This window comes from Trachemys scripta, chromosome 9, assembly GCF_013100865.1.
Source record: "Trachemys scripta elegans isolate TJP31775 chromosome 9, CAS_Tse_1.0, whole genome shotgun sequence".
Taxonomy (NCBI): Eukaryota; Metazoa; Chordata; order Testudines; family Emydidae; genus Trachemys; species Trachemys scripta.
This window is the reverse complement of record NC_048306.1, coordinates 87,443,949-87,449,948: the sequence shown is the minus strand read 5'-3', so window position 1 is coordinate 87,449,948 and position 6,000 is coordinate 87,443,949. Positions and strand designations below refer to the sequence as shown.

The 6,000-nt window shown below is 37.5% G+C and overlaps 1 protein-coding gene across 7 annotated transcripts in view; it reads left to right on the top strand.

The window, feature by feature from the left end:
• The window catches only part of MECOM (MDS1 and EVI1 complex locus), a 462,967-nt gene that overhangs the window by 309,686 nt on the left and 147,281 nt on the right, over window positions 1-6,000 (top strand). The window lies entirely within an intron of this gene.

Below are 6,000 nucleotides of genomic sequence, written 5' to 3'. Positions count from 1 at the left end.
AGCACAGATATTGTCTCTGGGTGTGTTTTTGTTTTTAGAAGAAGATTTTACTTTTATTTTACTAATTGGGGAAAGTCTAAAGAATGCTTACCCTTACTGGTGCTCCAGTTTTATTTTGTAAGGCCTCTGGGGCCATTTTATTTTTCAAAACAGAGAACACCCTACCTTCTCTCACTGAAGAAGTAGCCAACATGAAATTCTTTTGATATCTCGTGATGCAACAGTGGTCAAACATTTCCTGTTCAACATTTTTTCCAGTGTATTCATGGTTTCCCAGGAACAAATGCTTCAGAATTTTGGTGCACTGTATTTTACCACAGATTTCAAACAAGTGATAAATGCATCCACCTAGAAGCACTATTTACTGGCAGTGGATGTGGCATCATTGCTTTGCCTATCTAGTTTTGCTCATTTTAGGAAATTTGCCGTATGCATATTTTTTCTCTCTGTGTGTAAGTTCCTTAAACAAAATGTATGTTTCCCATTCTCGCCAGTGTCCTCACTAATAACTGCTGTTCTGTGTTGTGGTGAAATTTGACACTAGAATATTAGTTTTATTCCAGCTAATTATGTTACTGCTAGCTCATGAACTCTAGGATTTAGGGTTGGTCTGTTTCTAGTTATCCTGCCAAGTTTTTTACTTGATGGAGGGGGTCTGTTTCATACTACTTGGCCTCCCAACCTTTGTAACCCCTGGTTTCCTCTCTTTTCTGAATCACAAGTTTACGTTCTCCCCTTCTGTGAGAAGATTGAAAGCTTATTCAACTACAAACTTAACTATAGTCACCAAATAGCAGTAGTAATTTTTAATAGATCTTTCCCTATCAAAATATTTTTGCTGAAAAATAGGGTAGAGCAAGTTGTGACTGGTGATAGAAAGGAATCTGACTAATAATAAAAAGCAGACAAGGATCCTGAAACAGTGCTTCCACTGTTACAATTTAGACACTTTCTATTACTTTATTTAGTGCAACACCTGTGACTGCTCATATTGCTTGTGGCTGAAATAATCCAGGTCCACGTAGAAAAAAGTATTACCATTTCATTAAACTATTTGTGCTTACCATTTAAGTTTCACTCAAAAGGTAAAGTATTAGTTAACGGCACTGGAGATAATAAAAGAGAGACGTTTCTTATGTATGTGTTTACTTTAAATCTGTCCCATATAATCTCCTTCAATCGTTAAGCTTTGAATAACAGAATCGTTTGTTGCTGCCAGTTTCCTATAGAAGTAATTCTGAATGTTCCCAAACAGCCAGGTATTGCTGCTTTAAATAAATTCACAATTGTATTAAGAATATTTTGTGTCTGAATTTTGGATGTACTCTCCATCCCAAATTTGGGGCTTGCTCCAGCTCCCGTTAAACTAAGGAAGACGTCTTGATTTGTCCTATTGACTTTAATGAGAACACCACCCATCTCCTTTCTATGATCAAATGACCCTGGTGTGATGAAAGCAAATGCATGTATTTGCGAAACCCTCTTATTCCCTCCCACCAATACATATATTTCACAAACTTTTTTAGCTATTAGCTTTCAAACATTAATTCAGTGGGTTACTTCAGCTTTGTCTAATTGTTTTAATTGCTCATTCCAAATCTATAACTAGTATAAAAGGTCTGAATAAACCCTTTCTATTATCTAGTTGTGGGAGAGATTCAGTGGTGTGTGTGTGCGCGCAGGCACACACAACAAGTGCTATTTCTTCATGCTAAGATACTGAGAAAACTAAGAGTACCAATGTGTGTCACAGCTTTTTGGCCTTAATCGCTCTGGGCGCAGTGGTGCACACCTAAAGTGCTTTATTTGTTCTGGGGTTAAATTGGCCATCACAAAAGATTTTGAGGATATTTAGGAACATTTAGCGAGATAAACAGTAGTCAGATACTTACTAGCATTATATGGGCCTCTTGCTTTTTGCCTGATTTCCATAAAACATAACTTTTTAGAAGTGAAACAGTGAGTTTAACAAAATACTCTACCTTCTTCTTTCTACAACCATAGACAGCAAATGATGAGTAAATTGGTCAGTAAAGATAAGAGACAGGAAATGGAGTTCAGTGTCTTGGCTCTAGTGAAAAACTTCCTAACTGAAAAGCAGGGGCAAACCAATGAAAATTGCTTGTATTTCATTGTGATGGAACCTTAACATGCATTATCCTATGGGAAAGGCATGTCTTACCAATATGTTTGATCACAACAGTTATTAGAAACAAAAACACTAAATAATAATAATAACATAATATAATAAATACCTATCATATATCATCATCAATAGATTTCAAAAAATCATACACACACACAACATTTGTAATTCAAATGATTGTATTGATCTTCTTGATTCAGCAAAGCACACATCTCAGATCCTGTGTTGCAAACTGAGTTATACAGAGCTTCCCTGGCCATTCCCTGTTCAAGGCAGATGGTGAGGAGGCTTTGCATGTCTCAAGTCCTTTTGAGCACCATCCTGTTTTCCTTACTGAAGCATCTGATTCTGCTCCCATTCTATTCAAAGGCAAAACTCCATTGACTTCAGCAAACCCTTGACTCCCATGAAGTCAGTAAGAGTTTTGCATGAGTAAGGATTTCAGGACACATCCCATAATAGTTGCAAGATATAATGCAACATTATAAACAGGGAAACCTATCTATCCGAAGATAACTATTATGCAGAGAAACTAAGGCAAAAATTAGTTAAGGTAATGGCAACATAGGATTAGGCAACTCTTAGAGTATAGGAAGAGAGTGGGCAAATGATTAAATAATCTGCCCATATTAGTGGATCTTCATTTCCAAAATGAGTTAAAATAAAATGAAGCACATTCATCCCTTCTGTAACAGCTCTGAACACACTTCATTTCACTGCATTTCTCCATGTCTTGACCATCTCATTATCCTAAAGTTTCCTAGGATGAATAATATTTGTGTTTTTTTAAGGAGCTACATTATTCTCATATCTCAACCACTAACCATGTGCAAGGTTCTCAACGCTATCTTTATAACTGGTAGGGTAAATCAGACAAACAAGAACCAACTTGAACCTCCGCCCAACTCTCAATAGGAGCATTTATGAAGGTTTTAAATAAGTTTAACTCAGGTTTCCTCTTTAATTTTCATTTTCTCACTCCTCTTTATTTTCTAATTCTGGCCAGGACAGAAAACAGATTTAGTGAATATTAGAAAAAGAGCCTTCTCTTGGTATTTGCGGACCAAATGGAAACAGATAACTGAAAATCACATGAGAAAAGTCTTGCAAGAGACACAGTTCTTGCATGATTTCTCACACAAATTTGTAGATCTAGATGTTCAGATAATGCTCAGAATATCTATGTGATCTTATAAGTATCTGAAATAACCTTTGTCCCCTTGAGCTTCTTCCATCACTAATTAGAGTAGAATGCATAGATTAGCTCTCCATTTCATACAGTCTTGTTATTAAATGGCATTAGACCCCCCAAGTTTACCAGGAAAAGCTAGCATGATCTCTCTTGGGATTCAGACATTGAAATTTGTTCAAGGTTTGGTCCCATGAGGAGGAGTTGGAATGATTTGATGGGCCCTTTTCTCAAAAGATTCTCTCACTGCATTAGAGTGAATCTCATTCTTGCCTCTGACACAAAGGATGATCCTGAATAAGAGATCACTCTGGGGGTGTTTGGAATTCTTCACTTGACTTCATCAGTTTTATAAAACAATATTAAGTTTGAAAAGCATACAAAATCTGTTCACCAATAAATCAGATACTGTGCATCCTTCCTTCCATGCAGCATAATCATTGTTTAGTATGACAGGCAGAATTTCATCTTGATCTTTCAAATGCCTTGGTGGAACTAAAGGAATAAAAAGATTTGATCTTGCTTTCTGTTTGGTTGTTTTCTCTGCATAGTCTCCTTTTCTGTGACTGTAAAATAGTTCTCTTCCAAAATGCAAAATCAAACTGAATTCAAGTCAAGTGACAGCATGAACTGATTCATCACATTGTATGTCAGTGTATATCAATGGTTCCCAAAGTTCTTTTTGTTAGAGGTCCCCTTTGCAATAGATTGGCAGATAGACAATGCTTCTGCCTACCTCCCATGTCACCCTGCTTCATACTCATGTACAATTACAGTGTACTCATGAGGTGCTACTGCTGCTGGTTCCATTATATGCCCCCACAAGAGCAGAGAGGGAATGTGGGCTTCTTTCAAAGAGCCACACACTGCTTTATTCTATACCATGGGAGTACAATTGTAGTGCATTGGTCCTCTCTGTTTCTTTCTTATGTCCACTACCCCGTCTCTTGACAAGTTTGGGACTCTCTAAGCTGGAAACACTGCTACAAGTCATGCATTAAATGTCTCCATCTTTCATTTGAAGGTTCCCGAAAACAATCATCATGTAAGGCAAAACATATAAATCTAAATCATTAATGTATAGCAACCCAGATGCTCAAAGAATATCTATAAGTCTTTACTGTCACATCACACGCCTCTGCTAGGATAGACCCATTTGAGCAGGGCACCTGATCTTTTTGCTCTGCTATATTTTATGACATTCATTCGCTTTGTGAAGTTGTTAATTTAATTTAGCCGCATGCTTTGTCACAATTTCTGCAGTTCTATATGTATGCACTGCAATAGGACATAGTATGGATTGAACTGTTCCAAGCTGAGAATATTATCTCATTATCCTGAGGTATCATGGGGCCCTTTACCTTACTTTGTTCTGAAACCCAGTTGACAGGACTGAGAAAAATGTAAGGAATGCAGTAGGTATTGAATAAGTTATTATAGCAGAGCTGCAGCTCTGCTGTAGCTGAGGTTGAACATCACTTACTGTTTAAAGTTCTATAGGATAAGGATGGGCCTGGAGGTGAAGCAAGAACACAAGAGGGCTCTGCTTCATTCCTCTTATAATGAAGTGGAGTCAAAGCCTAGGGCTGTGAGCTTCTATTCATTTTGGTGGTTTTATTTAATAAGACCCTAATGGGACTTTAGAGGTCATGATTAATATGCTCACAACTGTGGATGAGTATCTATTGAGTAATATTTCATATTATACAGCAAAGTTGGGACCAGTTTAATCCCATTCTCCTTGCCACTGTCACAAAGCAATACACACACACACACACAAAGACATCAGCCAAGATATATAGGCAGTACAGAATACAATACACTTCATACTGATTATATGCCAGTCCTCATCAGAACAGAAGGACATTTCCATTGGGTCTAATGTCTGCCAGAGTTGTGCGGTGCTCACTATATTCTTTCCACTTGGGTTTCATTCAGGAACAGCTTCTTCCAGCTGCTTTGTTTATTTGTTCCGCGATTATATGTACGATCTTCCAGAATTTATGAGATCAAAGGTCAAGTAAAAGGTCACAGTTCAAAGGTCAAGTGAGAGGCTAAAATTTGTGAAACCAAGGAAATGACAGGACAGTGCCAAGTGAAAGGTCAAAAGTCAAGTGAAAGGCTCAACATAGATGAAAGTGAGCAGTTTGCACACTGAACAGACCACACACCACAATGTCCCCATGCCAAAGTACTCATCACCAAAATGCCATGGAAGGTTCATTCTCAGATATCATACACAGTCATTAGAGATGGGCTGGGAAGACAGCATTCAAATCTGGCTGCAATCTCATTTAAACTCAGATTTGGAATTTAGTTCAAGGCTGAATTAGGCTAGACTGGCATTTCACAGTAATGAAATCTCGAGTTGTTCTCATAAAATTTCCACCATCTTGGCACAAATCTGAACCAGTTCTGTAATGCAAATCTGCACCCCTTACACCACCCAAAAAGGTGAAGAGTTTCAGATTCAGATTCAAGCATCTTGCTTTGTTGCTTTTTTAATAGTATCAATATATCCACTCCATCATCCCTGCTTCTGCTTCGCCTTCTGTATTTGCAAACAGGATCATTCTTGGTATTGATATCCACTACTCAAGATAACTATTTGATGTATGATTGAATACCACTGCATTAGAATACAAATGATCTCTATGTGGTTCTC